The sequence below is a fragment of the Cynoglossus semilaevis genome, chromosome 10 (genome assembly GCF_000523025.1).
Source record: "Cynoglossus semilaevis isolate Cse_v1.0 chromosome 10, Cse_v1.0, whole genome shotgun sequence".
Classification (NCBI taxonomy): Eukaryota; Metazoa; Chordata; class Actinopteri; order Pleuronectiformes; family Cynoglossidae; genus Cynoglossus; species Cynoglossus semilaevis.
Window position 1 is genome coordinate 10,007,974 of NC_024316.1, and position 26,584 is coordinate 10,034,557.

The 26,584-nt window shown below is 37.9% G+C and overlaps 1 protein-coding gene across 4 annotated transcripts in view; it reads left to right on the forward strand.

Moving 5' to 3' along the window:
• Window positions 1–26,584, forward strand: part of casz1 (castor zinc finger 1) — a 160,933-nt gene that overhangs the window by 23,425 nt on the left and 110,924 nt on the right. For 2 of the 4 annotated variants that reach the window (XM_017035821.2, XM_017035822.2), the window contains exons 3-4: window positions 11,882–12,054; window positions 22,214–22,263. The gene's annotated coding sequence lies outside the window, so the exon portion shown is untranslated. The remainder of the gene's footprint in view (window positions 1–11,881; window positions 12,055–22,213; window positions 22,264–26,584) is intronic. The other 2 variants (XM_017035823.2, XM_025059741.1) reach the window with 2 other exon arrangements.

The following is a 26,584-nucleotide window of genomic DNA, read 5'->3' on the forward strand; positions in this document are numbered from 1 at the left end:
ATGTGGGTGGAGAAGATAATATTCCATGAGACAAAAGAAAAAGACACAAAACTGCAGCATTAATAAACCTTTTTTTTAGTTAGCATAATCATTCATTTTGAACCTAAAATGAACGAAGCGACAAAACAAATCTTTTTTTTGGTGGGAAAGAATACATGTATTTTAATGCCCTCAAGCAAAACTAATTAAAGACGACACCTCATTTGCATAAATAAGCATTATAATTTGCATGCATGCACATGGGAATAGAGACAGAAAATAAAGCAATATTTTGCAGTCTGCTAATTTCATTTTATTTAGGATTTAGGCTTAATAAAGATTCATTTTGGAGGGGAAAGGAAAATAATCAAAGGAGTGAATTTGAACTATCTCCAAAGATGCAGCAGCCTCCTATTCAAAGGGCTCTCTCTGAGTCACCAGATGACTCCTAATCTGGAGTGGCACTTCCTGGCCCAGCTCCAACACCAACTCCTTGAAAGGTAAAAAAAAAAATTTAGAGCCCAATTTATTAGTATGCAGTTCTGGCATCGGGTAGAGAATTAATGGCGGTGACTGATAATGACTGTAATCGTGGCACAAATGGGGTGTTGAAATAGCAAACAACGGGCACAAGGCATGTAATGGGGATTTTATTAATTACCAGAGGTCTCTAACGTGAGCGGTCTCCAGGATTTACTGTGACCATGCCAGCCGGTCGAGGAGGGGTTGGCCAGTCTAATCTGACAATGAAAGGGTCACCACAGAGGCTACAGTCTGGGCAGAAGGCAGTGAAGTAGTATACTCCTGCTCTCACATCAAAACTGCTCCATTACATCAAGAGATACTATGTCAGTGGTAGTATTCATCTAATTCATTTACTTACTGCATGCGGAAGATCTGGATCATGTCAAAAGGCACAATCCTTTCCACTTGGAGCAAAAACAGACCAATTTTATTTCAGAAAAGTCCAGAGACACATAATGGGTGACAAATAAATTATCACCTTAATTGAAAGCAGTTCAACAATAGTAGTTACCCACAATGGAATACTCTTGCTTTAAATTCTTCGTGGCTTATTAGAAAAAGAAATCAACATATGGTCGCACTGGCAGGTAGGATAAGCCATTCACACATCAACTCATCAACAAGAGAGGATTGATTAAAAGTCCTTTTTATTACATGCTGCATCCTTAATGGACGCTAGACTTTCAAAATGGAGGAAACAATTAGAGTTTTACTGCTTTGTAGGCACTACTGATTTATATAAATCACCACACAGGCGTAAATTTTCCAATAAAAGAGGGAACCACTCCTGGCATACATAATCAACATGTACACCCTCGGTAAACACTCTAGACTCGCACAATTTCTTTAAATTGGTAGGACTCAGCAGTCATACCAATTCTGCCTCACTCAATCAACAGATTGGGGCGCTTGATGGAATTTTCTATAGCTTTAGCACCACTAATGAAAACCAGGTCCAAAAATACACAATCTCAAAGTAAATATACATAACAATCAATGTTTAAATTCACTGCTGTTTTTTATAATCATTATGATTTTAATATATATATGTATATATATGTATATATACATAATATCCCCTTGAAATGCATATTGTATATACATTCTTACATTATGACATGAGCAAAACTTGAATACTTTTATTTAATACCTTTAAGATTTGTTTCCTTTAAGATTCGAACAGCCTCTGATAATATGAAGAATATAAAACTAACTGTAAGCATTTTCCAGCTCAGCTTCTTACTCAGGTCTGGGTTAAACTAATTGTACTAATATGGATTTGTTAAAAGAAAAGAAAAAGAAAAAAAAAGTATCTTATTTACGTACAAATGTGTATGCATTTATTTTTACTTTCACATATACGTAGCTTTAAGTTACTTTGTGAAGTGTTCAAATTGATTTTTTGTCTACTGCCTTTCCTTTGTTCCTGTCCTTTTATGAACCTGAAGAATACTGTGTGTCCTTTTTGTTTTTGTAACATTTTATGATTACCTAGGTACCTTCATGCAATTAGAGTGATACTCCACCCAGGATCTATTTTTGGAGTATCAAATAACTACCCTCTGAAAGCTGGATGGGTCGCTGTTGAAAGGTTACAGAAAGAAGTCATGGTCAGGGCATACTTCTCATTCATCACCTGTGACAGATCCAAAAAGATATAGTGTGCCCAAAAACTGTCGTCAATGCAGAGTATTAGGTTAATAACCAAATCTTAATGTTATTCAATGCACAATTTCTTCATTTTGAAACTTTGATCATAGTCTTTGATAACATAGATCGCAGGGGCATTGCAAAAAATCTTCTTATAAGAGAGGTTGTAGATGTTAAAGTCTTCAGTAAGAAACTGTTTGTAACATATTTAGAGTTAAGTTCTCTGAAAATATTTAACAATTCTCACACAGATAGAGAGAGAGATTAAGGTTAGACCACATCACATTGCTTTTAGAGGGAGTGTAATGATGAACCTGGCTGCCTTGTTGCTCAAGTCACATTGCGTGACAAAGGTGTGTATATTGTATAGTATATTTATCTCATACTTATGCCCAAAGGCAACTGTTGGTAAGATAACCTCAGAAAATCTCACCATTCAGGTTCAGATTTGCTCGTCTTTTTTTCCACTTGTTTTATGACATAGTTTTCAAAACAAAGGTGTTTTATGCTTTTTTTATATGGCAGATTTACAGCTCAGATTTCATAAATTTTACCATTACTTTAGTATCACTCACCATAGTGAAGTACCTTCTATCAAATCATAATTTTCAATCTCGCAGAACACCATAAAATCATGTGACTGATGAAACTGCACATCAGAGAAAACCACTCTCCGTCCCTGGCTGAGCTTGTAACGTTTAAACACTACAAAATAAGCCCAAATTAACAGGGACTCTGTAAAAGGCTTGTCTTTGAGTTGGGTTTCCTTCAGAGGGGAATTCCTTTTAATGAGGCATTTTTATCTCTTTGCAAATGTTTAAGATCATCACCTGATCAAACATCTTCTCAGACACAGTCACTGAACAGTTAACACGTTCAGGCTCCTGTGATAGCTCTTTTATCACCAAAATCAAAATATGCGCTTTTTCACTACCTTTCCTCATTCACATGTTCTGACACGGCTTTCACAAGTGGCTTGGCTCTGGGTTGTGTTTATAGAATTACTGTGTACTTTGGTGTACCTTGTTTGTACTTAAACATTTTTTTCTTTAAGCTCATCTTTTCAAAACAACTGTTGCATACTTACTACATAAATAAGTTAATACACATTTTGGGCGTTCAAAAATCAGGTCTGGTTCAAAGATTTTATGTGCATGTATAGAACAGTCGCAACTTAAAAATACTGGAAAAAATACTTGGAAAAATACTAGTTGGACTTACATTCTAGGAAGTATGTACTTTACTTGTGAAACACTCATCCTTGTGAAACTTCATTTTACCTCAAGTACCTGTTCATGGGTGTGTAACACAGATTGTGAGATCATGTGTGAAAAATGCATTGAAAACCTGTCATGCCTTAACGTATCAAAACCTGTTTTTTTTTTTTTTTTTACGTAACGATGAAGATATTTTAAAAACAAGCCCAACATAAAACACACAATGAATGTTCTGCACAACTTTGTTTGTTTTGTTCCATCGCCTGTCCTACCTCTGAGGTGAAAGGGAGAGACTTTGAAACTAAAGTTGGCAACATTCCTTGGCAGTGAAACACAGCAGTATCACCTTATTGCTCAGCTTTTGAACACATGAAAAACACAGAGCGCTGAACCAGATGTGCAGGTTCTGATCTCAACACAGATTACACGTATAGCTAAAAAACAGAAAGAGTGCAGTTTATCATCGTAAATAAATCTTGTCTTTTTTTATTAGTGTCAAACTGAATTCTTTCTTTATTTGCTGCCACGCTGTTGTTGGTTGTGCTTTTCTTTGCTGTTCTTTTTCAGGCAGTTTGTTCTAGTTAGTGGATGACAGATGATTTATTTATCTTTTTCAAGTGGTGGTCTATTCAAATAGTGGTCTGTGGGCCACATACAGCCTGAACACCACCTTAGAGTGACCTAGTCTGTGGTCATTTGAGAAACAGAGAGAAACTAAGAGAATCACAAAATGAGAGTACCAAAATATGTACAGTGGAACAGACTGTAGCCTAGAAATATCTAATCCACAATGTGAACCTGTGGTTTAACCTGCACAGACTAAAAAATACTTTGTTTATATGGCTGTATTTTGTTAAATGTTTGTTTTGCCGCAAACTCCTGGCTCTGCACCGATGGGTTTAATTCGCAATGAGTGTGTTTGGGCATGGAGAATATTTAGTGATTTTCATTATATAACTTTGAATATAATAATGAGAGGTTGTAGTTACCTCCTCCCATTAAGTGTATGGAAAAAAGTCTGGCACAACTGACTACTTCCGTGAAAATCTGGCCAAACAAAATCAGACCTGAATATCCTTGGTGAAGCATAAGGCGCTACAGAAGATACATGGGATAAAAGCACAGCTCTTCTCTATTTACACACTCAGTAACTCCGCTGCTCCCTTTGGTGTTGTAAAGTGTGGTTGATGAACAAATGTGTTTAAATCTGTTTAAACAATACCGTTCTATGCATCAGATATAGGTACATGTCTTTATCTTCTGAATCCACTGTGAACAAGTTCGGTGTTAGTCGGAAGTAGCAGTCCTGTGGGTGTTGTGAGGAGATCCCTCTGAGTTCCAGAGGTGTCTCAGACAGGCGTGTTGCCTCACCTGCTGCTGTGTTTACCTCAGATGGTAGGATTAGGAAAAAGCCATGTGGAAGATATGACTCTAATCCACTGTGCCTTTACTTGGCATTCAGACACGTTTCTGTGCAACACTTCGGCTCGGCTAAGGATAGAGCAACACCCTGACAGAATATGAGAAACATCAACAACATTTTCAGCCTGCCATTGTTATACAGCAATAATTTGACATAACAACTAAGCCACAGTTTGGGAGTTGTAGAAATATTTGTGAACATAGCTTAATTACCAAGTGTGCAGGCTATCACACCCTGTACATTATTATTTTATTCTTGGAAGTACCAAGTCTGAACTTTGCATAATGTAGTGTATCATAGCCTGAAACCATATTTTGAGTTAGTGTTAATTATAGTCCAAAGTAAGGCTTCTCCTCCAGAGCCGGTCGAACCTAAACCTGAAGGTTAGGCCTTGTTCTGAGAAAGTTTTTTGAAATGGTGTTTGATTTTCTTTAGACATGAGAATTTCTTTTGTTTAATAGAAAAAACAAAGTTCCAGCCAAAAATATCTCAAATAACTACACAATATGATATCTATTTTTCACACTTGTGTTGTGAGTTAGCTTTTATAAAAACAAAATGAGACAACAGCATAATATAACAGTAAATGATGACTGTGGGGGGCAATAAAGAATTCAGTTGTTCTACCACAATTACAGAGTTAGGTACTAATGGTAGTTTCATGTGAAAAACCAGTTCATGTTGCAAAGCATTTGTAATGATATTTTAAGCATTTCAAGTGACAGGAGCTGGACTCTACAGCCAGAGCTAGTTTTAACCACTGTTTCAAGACATCAGAATTTCTATGGTTTTAAACTTCATTTGTTTCCAATAACCATTATTTTACCTAGTTAAACCTGGTAACCTAATCCTAGCAGTACTTCTACATCCAGCACAGACATGTTAAAATTAACCTAAAAAAAACCTGCAAAACATCGGCTGCAGGTCCTATCAGTGTCACAATTAGCCAACTTGTTTACCCACACTTAGGATCAGTGCCACAGTTTTTTAAAAATGGTTATTCTTAACTTTTTGATTTATGCGGCTCACAGACAAACTAACAACCCATCAGACAAACATGGCCAAAAGCACCACCTCTCTGGTGGAGGTAGTAATTCCTTTAGACAAAAGCAAAACAATGCATCAAGGTTTTGTTCATAACTTTCATAAATAACAGCCAGATATGAAGAATTGCATCATTTTATCCTTGATTTGGCAGCTTGAAGGAATTGATGATTTGCTACTCTATGATTTTTGGTCTAAGAAGTCGCCCTTAATGTTGTTACCACATGGTGCCCTCCATCAAAAAGCAAAGAGAGCAAAACTTTTATTTATCCAATGCGCTTATAATTAAGCCCTTCTCATTAGTGATTTAATTGAAAATGTAATTAGCAATAGTAATAATTATTGCATTTAATACAGTTTTCTCTTTAGCTGTAGGACTCATATAAACTGGCTAATTAGCAGCGGTGAGATTTTCATACTTTTGTCCTCATTCATTTTGTGTGTCCTACGTATCAGTAAATCATTGTCATGTTCAATTGAAATGCACAGCCAACCATTTTCAGAGTATGACAGTAACGCTCTGGAAGATGACTAAAGTAAAAAAAAGTTTGTCACAGCATCTTAAAAAATGTAATCTGCCTGACTTTCGAAGCTCAATCGTTTGCTTTTTCTCTTTTTACTTCAAACAGCTGCAACCAAAATGTGGGTGCCACCCCTGGATGAATGGCAGAGTCAACATGTTTTGACCGTCTTATCACACCTTAATCTTTATCATTACAGCATTATCCATAGATCAAAAACAAAGATGCATTGGTGACGCTGCATTATATGGTAACAGCTATGGCAAAACCCCTACTTTAGATCAAACTGTAAATTTAACATTGATTTTGCTGTAAAATAGAAATATAGCCTTCCTTTCATTCTAGGGCTGCAAAGGTTTTGTCTGGATTTGAGATGTGTGTGACTTTATGTGATTGCTTTGAAGATTCCTACGTTTACATCAAACTGCTTTTGATTACACTGGTGCAACGGCTTCTCTAGTGCAGTCTGGTCAAATATTGTGTGCTTTAAATCTAATTTTTCAAAGAAACTGCATGTGATAGTAAACAGCTGTTTTATGTTTATCTACAGAAAATAGATAGCCACAGGCTCAGCAGAGGCTAGAGTCGATAACTCCTCAGCAAACCTGACTTCAGCACAGATTTTCAACTGTCATGTGGGTCCAAAAAAATGACTTTTCTCCATTATACATATTAGCACAACTTTCCTGTATTTCAATACGAAATCCATCTAGTTTGTGAGGTAGTGAATGGTAAACAAACAGTTTGTAAGGAAAAATAAAAATGGGTCTTTAAAGATCACAGTGTTTATGATTTTTCCATTGACCGTATCATAAAAAATATAAAAGATAATTCTGCTGACTTTTATAAAACTCAAAATGTGGCCTACATGGCACAAAAAATGGTGTCTTTGCCCAGTGTTAAAGTTACACCGCTGTTTCCTGGAACAACTTAATTGTCTCAAACATGCATGCAGGCAGCATGCACGAGTCATGATACCCCAAGGCCTAGATTAATTAAGCTATGAAAACCCATGAGCAGGGAGCATTCAGCAGGTGCCTGTTTGCCTTGGTATGGGACTTGTTTTTGGCACCGGTGAAGTGGCTCATTATAAATCTATAATTAAGTTACAATTTTATTTTTATTTATTTTTTTAAACATACTGTCATCGGGGATCAACAAGGTTTAAATTCAGATTCAGTTAAGTGCACTCTTGGCTATATCGTGACCAAATCTTGTGTTTTTCCTGCGGAATCATTGTTTGATAAATATATGAATAAGCAGCTGACGGTGACAGTTTTGTTAAGTGCTGCCGCCTACAGGTGAAGCAATTCCCAATAACTTGTTAATTTTAGTCAGTCCATCTCTGCATCTTAGAGAAAATTCAACATGGCAGAATCTTGCTGGGCAACAGCATGGTTCTACAGACTGGCCTAGTAACAGTCTATCCAATGTTAGGGTGTGTTGGTTACATTTAGGTACAGTGTTGTGGTATTTCTCTTACCTGTCTGAGGCAGGATAAGATGCAGCAGGAGGAGAGGCTTACAGGACACAGGGAGGTCGCAGTGATCAGGAGTGCAGGAGAGTGTGTCCTGTGGAGGGAGAGACAAGGCAGAAAATTTGGGTTAAAACCTTACCTATTAAACAGTGCCTAACTGGTTGTTATAAAAAAATTACTTATCACTTCATTTAGTTATAACATTTTAATACTTTTAATGGATTATAATATTCCTGGTAAATGTGTTTTTAAGAAAATACAGATAGAACAATTAAGATATAATAATAAAAGTATGGGCCATTTGCTGTAAATTCCATTTTGTAATCATTCTTAAAGAGGATTCTTTAACACTTCATTTCACGTGTGCCATAAGTACATTACATGTACATGGCAGTACAGGTCGCATTGCCTGGTTTTCACAGCTCAAGTATTACTTGTGAATCTCGCTGCTTTCCTTTACTCTTTCCCCCACTGTGCATTTCCTTGGGGACTCACGCCTTCTACATGTTGTAATAAGGGTAGCTGATATAATGAAGGTCATTGTAATCATAGCTAATGTGCCAAAGAGTCAAGACACTATAGCTTTATTTGCCAGTAAGGCCCAGGGTTTGGTACCCATGAGGATCAGGCTGATAGCGTTATCTCTGTTAACCTGACTCTAATACAGGCCCTGCTCTGCTGTTTGTTCCAGTGTCGGTGCTGAACTTTTCCCACTGATCCCCTCCTCCTGTGGACAGGCCTAGATCGGGCTTCCACTCCCCTCCATCCCAGTTAAATCCCATCCCTAGGTGTCCGGCTTCTTTTAGTTCTTGCTCTGTGTTCAGCGAGCAGCCCTCCCTCTCTCTGACTGTCTGCTATAAAAAACAGATTGAGCTCACGTAGGCTTCAAATAAATGCACTTGACATAGAAACATTACATGGGCTTCTGCTGAGGACTGGCTTGGAAGGGATGACCTCTAAATCTAATCCTGTCCCTCAGGATATGCAAATGTCCTGAGTTCAAATTTGATTTGTTTTTGTCAGTTCAGGAGCACAGCAGTTTGTTTACAACTCTTATCCAACACAGCGTTAGAGTCTGGTGAGTCTTGGTGCATCTCTGCAATCGTACTTTACTGGATGTTTTACAGCCCTGCTCACCAGACTGTTACAATGTTAAGGTCTTTTAATAAGCAAAACTATGTTATGTCAAATTTACCCCAGTAGTTGTCAATGTCAGGGTTGTAACATTAATTAAAAAAATAATCTGACCAAATTTAAATACATTGAATTGTGGTTGATTTTCTTTAGTTGTATAATTGAAATTCAGTTGTTTTCTTTAAATAACTACATAACCACATTAACATATATACATGCATCATATAAACATGAATACATTGTCAATACAATAAATCTAGGGTTGTCCTAATTTTTTCTAACCAATACATACATTACATTAGAAACCAGCTGAACAGAAAGTGAGCAGAGCTTTTACTCTAATTTGGCATTTCTAATGAAAAAACTGTCTCCTAAATCCTAGTGTCACTTCAACTGAGCAGCACAAGGTCCATGTTTAGTAATGTAATTACCGCATTCCTTAAATTCTGAATTAAAAAAAAGTCCCTAGTGGAAAAATGTGAACTGATTGAAGTTTCGATTTTTGCTTCATTTTTTCCCTCCCTCTTCTTCTTTTTGCTTCATTTTTTCCCTCCCTCTTTTTTGCCATTTTGATTCACTGCTTCTGCATTAAGAAAAAAAATCCATATCTAACCCCACGCAAGTTCCCTGGTTCCATCATTCAAAGTTCTTTGTGGCTTCCTGGAGGACCACGGTGAAATGATCTCTTTTGTTTCGCATCATTAGTTCCATCTGTTGTGTGAGCAGACCTGTCTGTTCCGGAGCATGGCAACGTGATCGTCGCCAGGGGCGACTGGAGACGCTACCGTCCCAGCTTGTGGCTTGACCCCCGCCACCACCCTGTCTTCGTCCGTGATCCTCATGACACTTTCACTCTCGCTTGACTGTTTTTACTTATTATTCAAACATCTTTGTGAAGTGACAGATCACATTTGCATAGACAGCTGTATTTAGTTTGTTTAAACTGAATTTCATCTTATATTTAACTTTAACCTTCCTTCAGGACATTGGACATCTCCTTATGCAGCAGGGGAGACTTAGCAAAAAAAATGTAAATAATAGTCAAATGTATTTTTAAAGAAAATATCAGTTTTTGGTTAAATCCCCAATAGGAATCTTTTCTATACTACGCTCAGGTTTAATTGTTTATATTTGTGTATGCATGTGTGTATTTTTTTCTGCAGACATAGGTAAATCATGTGCCAAACATATGTAGCATTTTCTGTCAACAAGGAAATATTTTATTCATGATTTACATGAATGGTAAACCTGCAGAAAATCTTATTGCTGATGGGCATACACAGTTTAACAACTGCCTTCTTTGGAATAATTAATTGCACATCAGAACACTAGGGACTAGGGAGTGTTGGATTTTCCTCTTACTTTTCACTAATCCAATTACTTCTTTTAAAAAGCAAAACATTCCTCTGACAAGACTGGATAAACACCTGGTAAACATTCCAACCATATGCCCCTGAATCAGGAAAAATCCTGTTCTTACTCTTCTCTTTGCTTTATCCTCTAGAATCTGTGCAAACACAGGGAATATGGCAGTATGCTCTAATTATAATTCTTGATTCCCCAATGAATATTTCCATAATGTCTGTGGAGTGAATTGCTCTGGCCTTATCACCGTAGTGTGAACGTACAGCACAAGGGCATCTGTGTGCATGTCAATGCGCAGATCACCAGATCATTTTCATTGAAGATGGAGCCATCAAAGGTCATAGCCATCCAAATGACCTAACCTTGCAATGTAACACCTGGGTGTAAAAGTGGACTCATCCTATCTACAGGGATGGGTGTAATGTACCTCTAATGTATAAAGTGCAGAAATAAAATAAGAGTTATAGGTTGGCGGCGGTGGAACAGTGTGTGCTGGAGAATAGTGTAACTCTATCGGCTGAAATATCTGTGTTGGTATCAGCCGAGGTGACAGCCTATTGCCAAAGTGCAGTATTTGTTGGAACCATTATGAAATAAAGTCGGTGAAAAAGGCCAATATTCAGTTTGAATTGATTCCTGGAAAACACCAGAAGTGAATATGCTTTCATTTTGATGGTATTACTATGGATAAAATGTGTTGTGTCAGTTTCACCTTGCCATTACTTTTCTCCATTAGGGCAAAACCGACTGATTTTATTTTTGCCCAGTCTATTTTCTGTGATAAAATGAAAATCTGAGAGCTTTATTAAGTCTGAGTGACACCTAAAGCTGAGAGCCAACAGGAAAATAAGTCATGTGGGATCTGGTTTCAGTTCATTTTTGCTCAATTCCCATCTCCTGATCAAATACTGCACTTTCCAGTAGGGGCCTAATGGGAGTGTCAAGTTCACAAAGGCCCTCTCTCTTCCTCTGACTCCATTACCTGATAACAGCTCTGGTCCTGGCACTTATTTGCACAGTGCAGTTAAACTAGGCTTGTGCACATTTGTAGCAGGCTGTAATTGAAGCTTTATTGAGGCCATATTTATTAATTTCTACAAATCTCCCCTGCACATGTTTCCAAGTTGCTATAGGCACCATCTGATTTCCTCCACTGTTTGGACTACTCCTTTTCTCAGAGCTACTTTTTTTTTCTTTTTTCAATGCCGCTCCACTTTAAGCCAAACAAACATGAGAACTGATTTCTTGGGTTCATTCTACCTTTCAATAAAACAAGCTCAGCTGTGAACATACAGGATCTCTCATGCTGAGCAGCCCTGCTGAAAATTCCCTCCCTCTGTTTCAAAGCCATCAGCTTCTGCTTCCCCCAGGAGAGCCAGCATTATCCTGCAGGGTGTATTTAAATTTGTTAGGGGGGTCTTGCAGTTATTTCTTTCTAATACAGTAGTTTATGTGATATTTAGGAGCACCTCCCCTCTTATTAAACTAATTATTTTTTTCTGAACCGAATATCACAGCTATGGGTGTTTCCTGTTTCCTGTGACAGGTTAAGAGAAGAGAGGGTTTTGAAACAATTGACACGGTGCTGTGAAGGCCACCCCTGCACCTCAGCCAAGACTGACATATGTGTCCAATGATGGATGCTGAGATCTTCTAGAGACCTGCTTAACACCTACCAGAAAGACAAATGAGGAGAAATGACACAGGCATCTTTTACAGGTAGGATATTGATGTTCACGGCTTGTTTTTAGTGACATTTTCCTTTTCCACTACAATATCTTCGACAGTTCTAAGAAATGCCACTGAGATAAATGTCATACAGCCAGCTCTGGTTTCTGTGTCACACACTGACGTGTGGTGGTTTGGGAGGATTCATTCATGGTTGGTGACTCCTGTATGTGGTTGTATATTAAAGATAACATTTTGAAAACCTCGTTTCTAGAGAAGTTGGTATGCTTCCTAAAAATAAAATACATCAGTTTTCAATTTTATTCAAGAGGCAGAAAATGTTAAAAATATTTTTCTTCTCATTGAGCATACACAAATATAAAGTTGCAGTAGGTCCCAAAAATATGAGACAGAAAGAAAGTGTTTTTAGACATTACATGCAGTCCAGCTCTGTCTCTGACGTTGGACTTTTGAGCAGTGTAAGTCTTTTGCGTGCCAAAAACAAGCAACAACTTTACTTGCATACACCATTTGCCCCTGTTGCCATCTGCTCAGTGTCTGCAGTATTTTTTGAGGTTTCTTTGAATGTCTTTTCTTTTTGGGTTTACATGCCATTCAGTTTAAAAAACAAAAAATTACAAAAAAGTCTGTCTGTTACCTTCTGTGCACTGTATAAGTGCACAACTAAGCTTTTGCTGATACATAATTGAACCATTAAAAAGTGCAGTTTTGAATTAATGCACTCTAATTTTCTGCTAAGGAAGGGTGGTAAAAGGAAAATGGCAGAAGTAAAGCTTCTTGTTCTGTTAATGATGTCTTGTCCTTTTAAAAGTCGTCATCTTCATTTACAAATGGATCAGCAGTGGAGCCCCCGCCCCCCAGGGACTGAGGTCATCTTAACCTTTCTTTTTCCAGCCCAGGAAGTTACTTACTGTGAAATGAGGCAAGATGGTTTGTGTTAAAGTTAAAATTGTTGACCGGGGGTGTTGGGAGTGCTACGCCACATGCAATTATTATGGCTGCGGATTAGACGGCAGCTATTGATGATTAATTTTTCACCCCTAATGGCTGTGTCTTGGAGAAACATTGTAAACAAAAGACTTACATTTTTTATAAGTGTGTTACATGTGAATGCTAAATCATTCAGGGACCAAAAATATTTTTTAAAAAAGTAGCTGCTGATTGATTTCATACATAAAATCAGGGTGCAATAAGCTTCACTATGTTCAGAATGTGGTGTCTTAAAACTTTGGGCAGCATTTTAAATGACCAAAACCATATTTAATCCACAACTATCGACACATATCTATTATGTACTGTAAGTAAATCATTATCATAATACAATTTTGGACAAACAAGGGATTTATGAAGATGAAATATAGTGTGTTGAAATATAATGGACAAAAATTTCCTTGCACTCAGCTTTTGTCGTATAAAAACACAAAGTCCTCACTCACACTAAAATAAATAATACACCAATAATAAATGTCATTGGGTTAAAAACAGGATTAAGGCTCACTGGGACAAATATATGAAGTATATAAAAATGAAAAATGGCCTGATATAATAAAAACAAATGGATTTTCATGACTTCTCAGAGTCAGCACACTTAAAAGGATTTTTTTTTAGTTTTGGACATAAATAAGCCAAGTATTAGTGCAATACTACAAAATACCACTCATATTTCTAATACAACTGTAAATGGTTTTCCTTTCAGTCGCAGCACCTCTGGGCTGCCTACAGGCTCACATCAAGTGTGTGAGGTGTAGTCAGTAATATCCGTGACATGTGTCTCAGAGGGCCCTTTGATTTGTATAATATCCTTCAGACAAGGTCATAACGAAGCCTACGTCTTTGAAGATAGAGGAAAGAGAACATGGTCTCCCTTCATTGTGCTCATGGAATAGAACAAACGTGAGATCATGGCGTCAAGGGGCTCCCACTCTTCAAAGTTGATATGAATCAGACATGAAACGATTAAGATAAAGTGATAGTTATCTTGATTCCCGCTGCCGTCCGTTGAGGAGACATATTAAGGCAGGGAGAAGCTGAATAGGTGTGTTTTAGTGTAAAATCCTAGGGAAATGTATCCATCTGCTGTATGAATAATTTAGACTGCTCAAGTTAGTTCCTGTTGCTGTAGTGTTTGTGCTCAGCTTTCTCTCTCAGCTTAATCCCCCCGCCCCCACACCTTCCTCCACTCTTCCCCTCCTTCCATGACATTACTCCTGAGGCTTGTTTGTGATGCTTAAAGGGAAGTTGGGCCACATGAGGAATCGTGGGGAGGAGAAATTCACTTTCCCTCTCTGTGCTGCCTTATTTCTCTCCATTCTCCTGCCTGTCTTGGACCAACCCAAAGATTGGATAACAGTGCAACACTCAGAGACTTGTAGTCCATCACACACGCAATTTCATTTGGCATGTACACACACCGCAGATGTAGGAAAACTAACTAAAGGCTTTTGAAAACTTGCAGTGACAGGTTCATGACATGTGGTATCTCATGATTGGACTCTGATGTTTTGCTAATTTCTCTGTTTGTGCTAAAACAAATTCTGTGCTAAAAAAAAAATCTTACAAATATTTCCTGAGAAACGATCCACATATTGATACAAAATTAATGTTTATCAGTCAATTTGTTAGCAGTCACAGGGATCTAAGGTTCTTTACTATGGATGGATTTCCTACCTGTTTTTCTTAAGGCTTAGTTTTGCTTACTTGATCCTTTGAACAGACGTGCTACTGTAAGCAATGCTCTCAGAATATTATCTTATTAACAAATCGAGGCTTGGTTATTATTAGAGTCACATTGTTTTGGTGGTGTACGGCTCCAGGACAGCGCTCCAGACGCCCTTTAACTTTGTTCATATGTAGATATTTATCTGTTAAAAAACAGAGAAATGTGTGCAAAGATACACTTTTAGTCAGAGTAAGACAGTAACATGTTCAGGTTGTGCTACTTCCTATGGTGAAATCCAGTCCCTGTCTTTAAAGAACCATTCAAAATGAGAAAACAGCGACATTAGGAGAGGGAGAAAGAGAGGGGGGAAAGAATGAGAGAGAAAGAGAGAGAGAGAGAGAGAGAGAGAGAGAGAGAGAGAGAGAGAGAGAGAGAGAGAGAGATACAGAGAGAGGGAAGACAGAGAGAGGGAAGAAGTGAGGGTGGGGGTGTGACAGGCCCTTGGAATCTCAACCTCTCTCTCCTGGCGCCCGCACTAATCAACCCCTGTAATTTATGCAGAAAATATGATTTATATTTAATTTCACTACACTTGCATTGTTAATTTGAGATGTAATTAACGCGTCGCCACGGCAACTAATTTCTCAATGCCGTAAATTATCACTGCCTTTTCATCAAAATTCAGTTACTTTGGCTCCTGTGTGCGGTGTTGTGATGCAATTAGGGTTACCAGGGAAACTCTGAAGTCTTTTTGTCTTTTGTTTTATTACAGCATGGCAGAAGTTCCTAAAACCCCAAGTCATATTTACACGTCTTTTGGTAAACAAACAACTTGGATTTCCTTTTACTCGCTTGGACTGGAACAAAAGAAAGCAGAGGTGATAATCCATGTTTATACGAGGCATGGTGCAGCACTGCCGACTGCTCCACTGCTGTAAAGTTCTCGGCTTTTGTCGATGACGTGTCTAAGACTTGTCCTTTGGGAAAGGGCATTTTTGTCAAAGTGAATCTATATAAGTGAAAAATGTGTTCATGGATCAAATTAAGGCGAACTCACTCTTTCTTCCTTCTGCATTATTCTTTGCCTCGTGCTCTCTGTCATTCTCACTCATACATACAGTACAAACACACTCACACACACCAGAGCCAATCTTCAGAGCCTGTGCTCCTATTATTCCCCCAATAGTGACTGTGAAATGACATTTTAATCAACTGTATCTAATTTGCACTTCAGCAGCAGAAAGGCCCACATGTGTGCTGTCATTGCCATGGCTGGCACCCAGTATGCCCACTGGATGCTAAACGTGCCAACCTGCGTGGCCCATTCAGTTCCTCCAACTTCAGTCCATGTCTTTGTAGCTAGTCTTCCATGCTAACATCAGGTTGATGGCTACTAAAACCTGGATAACCGAAAAGCTAGTAGTTTTAAAATTAAAACTAATTTTACCACCTGGCAGACAGCAGTGACCAGGGTGGCTATGTCTAACTTGATTCCCAACATTTTTTTGATAATTCTTTCTTCACAAAGACTTAAGCATATAGAATATGCTATGAGTTTTTTTTTAATGAAATACTAATTGAACAAGAAGCAACTGTCCAAAGATTATTGTTTTTTAACCCAGTATTTAAGATGATGAACTCTTTATATACTGTACATACGGGGTGACTTCCATAATAGCAGGGGGTTTACGGTCTGCTACTGGAGCTACACTGAAGGCTAGGACTGGTTCTGACCACTGCTTTTATTCAACTATCCCTGTGATACTGAAATAAAGTGAGGTCGACGCCCCCTACTGAGCAGCCCCGCACCCTTTGATATCACAATATTGTCTTTGTTGACACTAAACAACAGTTTGACATTATTTACAGAGAGGGTATAATATTAAAGTAGTCAGTATGTGCTGTTTCTGAACGGGAACTGTGAGAAAAAAAAACCCTCAGCATGGGCCTGTTTCTCCCCACGCATTTACTTTTATAAAACGTATCTGGCTGATATTGTTTTTGTCTCTTTTTTCAAACATTATTTAATGAAAAGGTAGGCATGAGTTCCAGACCTCCGGTGCTTTGATCCTCCCTGTCTGATCTCTTAACCATAGATTTAACCCCCACCTCAGAGTGGAAACAAGCGTACACTTGTCTTATTCATCACACCTATGGTAAATACCTGCCGTTATGTCAGAGCTCCTAAAACCTCACATGTGTTTATAGTGATGTTTGCCGTATACTGCATTTGTAAAGACAGTTGTTTTTTTTTTATTGGTAGTACAAAAAAAAAATCCCAAACTTTACTGGCTTTAAAAACTGCAACCAAAGTCATCTGTCCACTGATGTTTAACTGTCTAAACCACAGTTTAATCAAAAATATGCTAAACTGCCTCATCAAAAGCTGCATAACAGAACATCAAACCTTTCTTCTGTCTCTACTGAGTTTGACTTGATTAGAAAAAACAAGTCAAGATCTCTCTGTAATTGCTCTGACGAATGATGAGTTCAGTGAGTGCCAGGAAAAGGTCATCAAGAAAGTTTTTTTGTAACTCATTCTCTTAAAGCACTAAGTTGATTAGACTTGTTTATTTATTCAGGTCCAAAAGAGTATTTGCTTTTGTCGCTTTTATTCCCATTTTACCAGCACAAGGGGCCTTGGAAGACGAGTTACTAAGGAACACAAAATTTTAATTAGTGTATTTTAATCATTCAGGCTTTTCAAGCTAATCCACAGACCCCTGAGAATTCCCAAGATGCAGCTCTGTGCTGCTTTACCATTTATTGTTGAGTCTATTATAATTACTGTTAGCAGGTGGGGGCTGGGAGACGTTTATTATGTTTTTCCATTTTTATTATAATTACTGAGAAAAAATGAAAGGATGTTGTTTCATTAAGTTTGGAGATGATGCCATTTCACCCCTGTTTTTCCCCTCAATCTCCTTCCTGCCTTTGTTCCGTAATGCTATTGTGCTGGCTTTCATTCCAGGCGTTTATACATGGCACAGCTTTATGAGGGAAAAAACAACAAAAAGAAACAGATCTCTTATTAGGAACAGAAGAGGGTAAAGATGGTCTTAAGGAACTTAATTTTTGAGACAGTTTTTTTCTCACTCTCTCTTTTTTTTCTGTTCACATCCAAGCGTTGCTGAATGAAATGAAGTTGATGCATCCTCTGAAAAACAAGTGTCTAATAGAGTTGGACTGGGATCAGAACAGAGATGCAGAATATGTTTGCTGCACTCGTCAGTAATGGAAGATAAGAGGGCTGCAGTAAAGCTTTAAGCTCTGCTGGGATTGGAGTATCTTTAGTACTTTTTAAAAATGTTTTTTGTTTACTAACTGTTTGGAGCCTCCACCTCCTACTGAGTGCAAACATGGGTCACAAAGAAAAGACAATCAGGAAATTCATTTTATCCTTAGAAATTGTTGTTAGACATAATTATTATTTTGTATAATAATTTGTATCCTTAGGGAGGAATAACCTACTTTTAGTGATTGAAATATATTCATATGTATATATATGTATATAAAATTATACTTTGCCTTTTTGACAGACAAATAACATAATGTCAAGACCGTTGTGGTGAATGAGCTCACCAGTCGATTGCCGCGTGTAGTGTGGTTATGTTAGAGTCAACTACATCACATAAAACTTAACGCTTGCCATCATTCCAATGTCTGTCAAGGGCACCATTTTGGAAATGGATCTCATCAATTTTCTTAAGAGAGCAGATTTGATGCTGTCATTTGGTTGGAGGGTAATATACTAAGGAACTTTATTAAGGAATGATGTCATTAGACGTCAAGATGGACTTATGTGAATGGACGCTCCACTGCAGCTCTTTGTAAACACCTGAAGGGTAAAACTCATCTGAAAAAGAATTAGAGTTTTCCTTCAGTCAGACATGAGTCCTTGTTACTCTTGTTAATTAGAACGGGTCACAATTATCACTAAAGACGTGTTGATTTCAGTGATTTTGGCCACTTTCCCACTTTTGGGTGTGACTTGCTTTTTTCCTCAATTACCGGCGTAGACAACAAGTAAGGTGCTCTTCAGCACAACATCCAACTCTCAAAACATTTCCCACAAATGGCACGCTGTCATGTTCTCTCATTAGTTCAACAGCCTTCAAAATATAACCACTGTAAAGTACTAACAACATGTTAGCTTTAGCTTCCTGAGTGTGAGGTTCCTCTCCTGTTCTTGCATGCAGAACGAATGCACAAAATGACTGGCTATAAAAGCAGCAATACGTGAGCTGACCATGCTACAGTCAGCCAAGTAACTATTTTTTCACTGACATTTATTAAAACCCTTGTATCATAAACAAGGTTCATTTTTAATTAACTTGAAGTTAAATGAGCAATATCACCCTTTTTGGTTATTACGCTGTCACTTCTTTGAACTAATTTCATTGAACTGAAGTTAGGAAATGGTTTCCTTTTTTGGTTTTCATTTGGTCCCTCTATCTGGAAACGCAACAAAGTTTAAAAGAATTGTCTGCAATGTGTTTTAAAGGGAACAGAGTCAGTACAATTTAATAGCAAACAACCCCAGGTATTTATTCCTACTATAAGCACTGGATTAGTTGCCGAAAATATATTTTCTTTTTTAAAAGTATTCCAGGGATTCCTGGAATGTTTAGCAATTATTTAGAAAGATATTTCTTGACATTTAAAATTAGACAAAATGCTGAGACGTAAACAAAATACCAGTCTGTGTTCTCAGGTCACACCACATCAGTCTCTGAAGTACTTCAAGTACTGTGTACACTAACACAGATACTTCACTCTGTGCTTCTCTGGTGCTAATGCTGTGATAAAATCTGTTTACACAATTGTACACACCTGCCAACCCACTCTGAAACACCTTTGTACTGTAATTTTCCACTGGAGTCTCTTCAGGACAACATTTTTTCTGCATTGTTTTGAACAAATAGGGTGACAGCACAGAGTACATACAACACTTCGTATTTGTACTTGTCTATTTCCTTATTCTACTAATTGAGTGTAAAAGGAGCATTTTGTCAGTGGACCTACAGAAGTGAAAGTCTAAGAAAACTTACAGTAAATTATTATTGACATTAATTATCCAAAATCTGATCTTTAAAGTTCAGAGTAAAAAATATATGGTACCATGGATTTTTTAAAAATCTTTTACAACTGAAAACATTTCAGGTTTGAGGACATATTATTTAAAAACAATGTAATTTTTAGATTTTATTTCCCACCACTTTCTGTATCTATTGAATGAAATGCCTTGTCAATAAATTGAGAAAAAAAAGTGTTTGCTGGATTAATAGCCTTTAAGGATAATCAGATGCAGCCCTAATATGAACATACTTTTGGAAAAGGAAACTGTTCCTACTTACACGCCACTGTGAAAAAGAGAATGTGACTGTTGCAGAGGTCATAATTAAGTTGCAGAGTTCTTTTCCAGCATGAAAAACAAAGACTAGATTGCTAAATACAAATATCACAGTGGAGAATAAATGCTGTGTCTCCAGTTCAGTTTTTATTGGACCTCTCAGTAGCTTGGCCTTGATAGGCTTTGTGGAATAATAATGAGTGCATCTGTTCATCACACAGACACGCAAACGCACGCACTCACGCACACACACACACTTGCAGACACACACACACACACAGGCAGCCAGGTGATGTTTAGGTTTTCGTATAATAGTAGGGCAAGTGATTCCATTAGCATCCATGATGGGTCTCGTGGGGTTATTGAGGACAGAAAACCTGTTTACTAGTTCTTTCTTTTCCCTCCTTTTTTTTTAATGAGCTTGATGTCTGTTTTAACGTGATGCAATACAGACTCTCTTCCCCCAGTCTGAGCTACAGCACCACAGGCTTTGTTTGAGTAGGGCAGGCCAGCCAGGCCTGATAAAAATGGCATTAAACCATCATGGTTCTCCCGTCACACTGCACCCACATCCACATCGTACAAATTACTGCTCAATTTGGCTGCAATCATGCTCTTAACATGGAGCTGGTTTGGAGTGGAGCTTTTCTAATTATGGGCAATCTGTAAAAGATTTTTGTTGTGATTAGAGCACAGACGTATGCATGCTAGTGCAGATGCACATATAAAATCAACACAAGTGCACTAAAAGGCCAACAATGACCCCAGTAAGTGGTTCCATCGTATACTGTTGTTCATCACACTTTCTACATCCAGTATTATTTGAAGAATACTGTATGTACATATTTTTAACAAATGTTTATTTTTAACAAATTTACATGAATCTTTCTTAATTCTCTAGTAACCCTGATGCACACATTCCAGTCCAGTAGGTGGTGGTAATGTACATAAAGTCATTCAGTAGTCAGAAGAAGAGGCAGAGGATGCATTTGAGCAAAGGCAGCGCACACAAACATTTGATGACATTTCTTGGCATGGGAGGCTGATTTAAAAAATATAGCAATTTGGATGTTTGTGTACACATTTTTCATAAATAGAGGTTTGTTTTTCAATCACTGAGGCACATTAGATAGGACAAGTGGACAAGTTTACCTTCCTCCACCCCCTCCTACAAAGGAAGGGTGTAAAAAAGGTATGATAACCACCGTTCTACTGCATTGAGTTCCATCATTAGTGAGAATGTCAGTCAAAGTTTACATCATTTACACTAGAACTGAGCCTCCATTTACTGACTGATTCAAACCTTAACTAACAAGGTCGCCATGGGACCAGTGTACACCACTGTATGTAAAATCTGTTTCCCGACGCAGGGCACAAAAAGATCAAAAAAACACAATTACGAACAATTACACGGGGTAATGGTGATAATTACAGGCATTAATGCCAAAGAAAACATACCACATTGAAAAACCTGACTGAAAAAAAACTTCTGTTGCTACAGCACTTTTCATTTCCCGGATGAGTAAAGATTGAATTTGTCTCCACTACAACTTTATAAAAAAAGGACTTTGGCTCCATCTCAGTTACAAACTCTTCATCCTCCCAAACCGCCACACGTGCCCTTTTCCTGTCTCCGTTTATTACACAGCCAGGATCCTCTTATAAAGGCTTCCTCTGCAGTGAAAACCCATGTGTTTCTCGTTAAGCACAATTTCTTTTTTTCACGGTTCAAGACAAACATTTGCCAAGCCAAAAGCATTGAGAAAGCCTCACTTCTGCCATTCTTTTTTTTCCCGCCCTGACATGTCTCTGAATTTTTCAAATTGCTGAGGTTTTAAATTAATTTACTGCCACAACAAAAGAGCTCAGCATTTTAATGGCATTGTAAGTAATTTTAAGTTAATTCTTTAACCTTTGAAAGAGAGTTCAGGCAGCCACTAAATTGTGGTTGCTGTTGATGAACACAGAGGTCATGCAGAGGGTCCCAGCTTTTTCATCAAAGGATTAGTGGCTTAGCATTTAGAATTGACATTTTTTTAATCCACTGGTTTCGAAATGTGTCACTGATATATGTCTAAGGATGACTTGAAAAAATAAAAAATCTGGTTTGGATTATTTGTATAGAATCAATTTGTTTGCATTCCATCTTTCAGCTTGTGATTTATTATTTTCTGTAGGAAGAGCAGAAGCAGAGGCACCAGTGAACACTGAACACACGTCACAGTCAGTAAGTGAAATCTACATTATTCTGACTGCACTTTTTAAATCAAACAAACTCTTCATTTCATCTCATTTACTGCGTCACTACCAACAACGTAAACTAAGGGGTTTCCTTCATAATGTATTCAACAACTTGGCTATGGCTGCGGTGTCACCTCCTCTTTAGTGTGAATCTCCCTCCACCACATTAAATGTAAGCTGTTATAGGGCCCAAAGGAGTTCAGTAGTCTATTTTCCAATGATGTTGTCAGCCATGAGGCTTACACCCCTGAGAGGTGAAGGTAATCAGCCTTTTCATCTCCAGAGGTGGGGCAACGTTGAGGTCCGGGCTGACTTCATATATTTCTTAGCCCCGTCTGTCTCCGTACAGAAGCTGAACTCTGAAACCCTTCACATTTAAATAGGGTTTAATATGTAGTCGATCTGATAGCATTTTCTACAAATTGATAACGATGATTCTTTAGGTTAGGTTTCAATAACTACCCAATCAACTATATGGCCATGTTACATACAGTAGGCAGCACAGCCCTGTGTGTGATGGGGTGGTATGCAGTGTGTGGGTAAACTACAGGAAGGTGTTTATAGACGGCTTCTCTGTTTTCTTTATTTTCTTGTCAGTTCAATCCCAAGGTAAGCAGCACAACGTTCAAACAATGCGTTTTTTAACTTACGGCGTCACATTAAACAATATACTATGAAAAACACTAAGAATTAAAATGAATAAAAATTAAAACAGAAAGTGAGCAGAGCTTTTACACATTTAGCACATTTCAATTGAAAACACAATCCCCTGCGTTACAGCAAACAAAATTCACTCCAACTGATCAGCTAGATTTCCATTTTCCTGCAGGTTTGTCCATTGTTTGTATTGTAACAGAACAAATCAGCGGTGTAGGTTTTTCATTTTCTCTTTTACAATTGGAGAGTGTGTTCACTTAGAGTAATAAAATTAAAATTAAAGGGGACACTGTTCTCGATTTAGCAACATCTAGTGGTAATTCACATGTTTTTCTTAAAACAAATCTGTTACCTCACAGCTCTTGTCGCACAATAAACAGTGTATAGTCGGCTTCAGACACCAAAGCTATTTAAACGTCTGGTTTGGTTTTATTTGAAATCGCAATAAACGTATTTAAAAGAATAAATATTGGGTATTTTGTAAAATAAATGGATAAATTAGGGATAATAAATGTACCTATACATCTGTTCTATGTAAACCTACAAACAGCATCAAAAAATGTTTTATTATTTTTTTGAATAATTATTAGATATTGCTTGTGCACATTTTAAATTTGCCTTGCCATGTATTTATCAAAGCTGTTTTTATTGCAAATGCCATGAGTGCATTTGTTTGTTTGTTTTGTTGTAATAAACCAAAATTGATTTTTTTTTTTTGTCCTAAATCCTAAATCAGAGAAAGCCTGAACTCTAAATTCTCTCATTAATGAACAAATTTGCCATAAGGCTTAGAAAACACTTTTCCTCTGAGAGCACATACATGCCTGCAGTTCTTTTGTGTAGGTGTTGAAACAATTGCTTTCCTCCGCGCATCCCCCTAAAATAGAATTCTTTCAGAGCTTGTAAGAAAATTAGTCAATTTAATTTCCTTGAGTAATGAAAATGTCATGCACCATTTAATAAAAGTACAAGAAAAACGTCTGCGTTTCTCACCTTGGTGATAGCCAGGCCCACGTGGATTTGAAAGTTTGACAGTTGCCCCTTTTGATGTTTTCTCTGAGTTTTGTTTCTTTTCCCCCCCTGATGTGATTTCAAATTAACCTCAAAAGCTTGGAGGTAAATATGAAAATGAGACTTGTCTGGTCTCTCCCTCGGACTTACCCAGGGCTCTGCTGGCTGAGGGAACCAATATCTCTTTCCTCTTTAAACTGCAAATTATTTTATGTTTATGAGTTTGTCTCATCTTCAAGGTCAAAAATGTAATTTTTGCTCTTTCAAAGGGTTATAACCTCAAAAGAGAACCTCCATCCTGGCTGATTAATGAGAGACTCCTGCATTTGATGTTTCAACTGTGACATTTTAAACTTTAAATATTTTATACGCATACCTATGAAAAAAATGAAGATATGCATTCATGTGGAATAAACGGTATTGCAGAGAAGAAAGGCTGGGCTGGGTATCATTTTAATAGAACAGTTAGAGTGCAATGGTTTTTCTTGGTGATTTTTATTTGAGGTTTTTATGTGTGCGCAAGCTGATTTAAAGGCACACTAAATCACTGGGGATGGGGAGTAGTGGATTATGCGTTTAATCAAGGAGTAGGCCTTGGGAGAGTGGCTGGCCAAGTCACTGGGACATCAGTGAGGGCTTAGCTCTAACGGGAGGGGGGGGACCATCCTCTTTGTTCCTCACCATAATGGGCCATTTTCACATCATTTGTAAGAAAAAGAAATTACAGAGCTTGTGCGGCTGTTCCAGCTGTGTTCTGGCTGATCACTGCAATTGTGTGAATGTACAGAATGTGTTAAATTACATGTAACATTGCATGTATTATTACGTAGCAGAAACAGGATACAGTTTTTGACTGGAATCTTTGGGCTTTTAGCAAAGGCTTGGATTGATTTGACTTTTTTCTACCATTAGTAGCCCTTTAGTCAGTGCAACTGTAATAATAATCCCATTGCTACACAGCTGTGTATCTTCTAAAAACATTAAAATTGCTGATACGCATATACAATTATTAAGGCACAACCGAACAATAGTGATGTTAACAGTGTTTCCCAGTTGATAGTGCAACAAAGAGTTATGTTACTCCTGAAAGTCTACATTGAATCAGACCTGAGCTGGACTTGCTTAGCTCCACGTCAACCTACCAAGACTTTTATAGTTTTTTTTTTATTATTATTGTTGTGTATATAATTGTGCAGTTTGTAGGATACCATTTGTTAAAAATATCACAGTTTTCTACCACACCTTTGCCCCTATTTATATTGGAAAGTCTACACCCTGCCATCCTAAAACAAGGTCAGGAGGTCAACGACCTGCACTGTTTAACATAACGAGTTTGTGGACAGGTAATTAGCAACTCTCGTGGACCATTGAAACTCAGCTGTCTTCAGGCTAAATCTGGATTATTTTACACTCGTATGTGTAATTATAAATTATGGGTGGGTGGGTGTGGGGGTTGGGATGGGGTGTACTTGCCAGCTCATATCGACCTAGGACGACCTGGGTGTTAACATTCCTCTATATGGCTCTCCTCTACACTGTTACTGTTGAGTGCCGCGCTGTCAGCTTTCAGATAGTTACTGTCAACATTCCCATGATTATCTACTTTCCACTGGTTGTTTGAAAATTAATATGTGTTAAATTCTTGATGACTTATTTTTTACTACCGTCCAGAGAGGCGTCGTGTTACATTTATAAGTATGTTACGTACAGTATGTCACTTCTTTGAACCGGTCTTGGGTTCTAATCTTGACGATCACACATATAATAAAGAAGAGCTCAGCCGGTAAATAAGACGAATAGAAGGAGAAAAGTTCAAAACTGTTAAACTATTTCTTCTCACTTTTCCACTTCAGTTTCCCTTATTCCTATTGTGAACGACAACAACACTTCTCAACATTGTCGTCTTTATACGCGTGTTTGTGTCTGTCACTTTTAATTTGGTCAATTATGCAGATTTTTTTTCTTAATGACCTCCTCTGTTCGTAACTGTTCAGTTAGATAGGTTAAATATTTCCCCAAAGTTGCATTTAAACAGCGACATGTTTCCTATAAGGCCGCGGTTTGTTTTCCCCTCCTATTTACTCCTGTGGGGGATTAAAACTGTCAATCACGTTGACTGGCACCTCTCAAATCACACCCTCACAGCAAAGTGGCTGATTTTGTCAGCGAGAGAATGGCGTTATCGGGAGAGCCTTGTTTGGAGACCCACAAAACCGCTAAACCCGCAATTCATGGGAGATCTGTTTACAATCTGCACCGGCCATTGACTGCTAAACAGCCTGGGCAGATCCATCCTGGGCCACTCCGAGGAGAAGAGGAGCAGAGCAATTACATCCTCAAACAGCAATCTGAAGCTAGGTCGGCATGCAAACAGACGTCAAGTACACACACAAACACTGACAGATTCAGACACAAGCAATACGTTTACTCAAGACTTTGTCAACCCCTGGTTATAAATATGTTTGGTCTGTCTGCTGGTGCATGTGTGCGGTACAGTCTTTTTGCTGACATGTAGTCGTGAGTACCTATTTTTACTGGTCTTGATTCAGAAGCAGCACCAGAAACTCAAACCCTGATACGCGATATCTGAAATTCACCTCAAACCTGTCACCAAATTTATGAGATGGCCATTGCAAAGA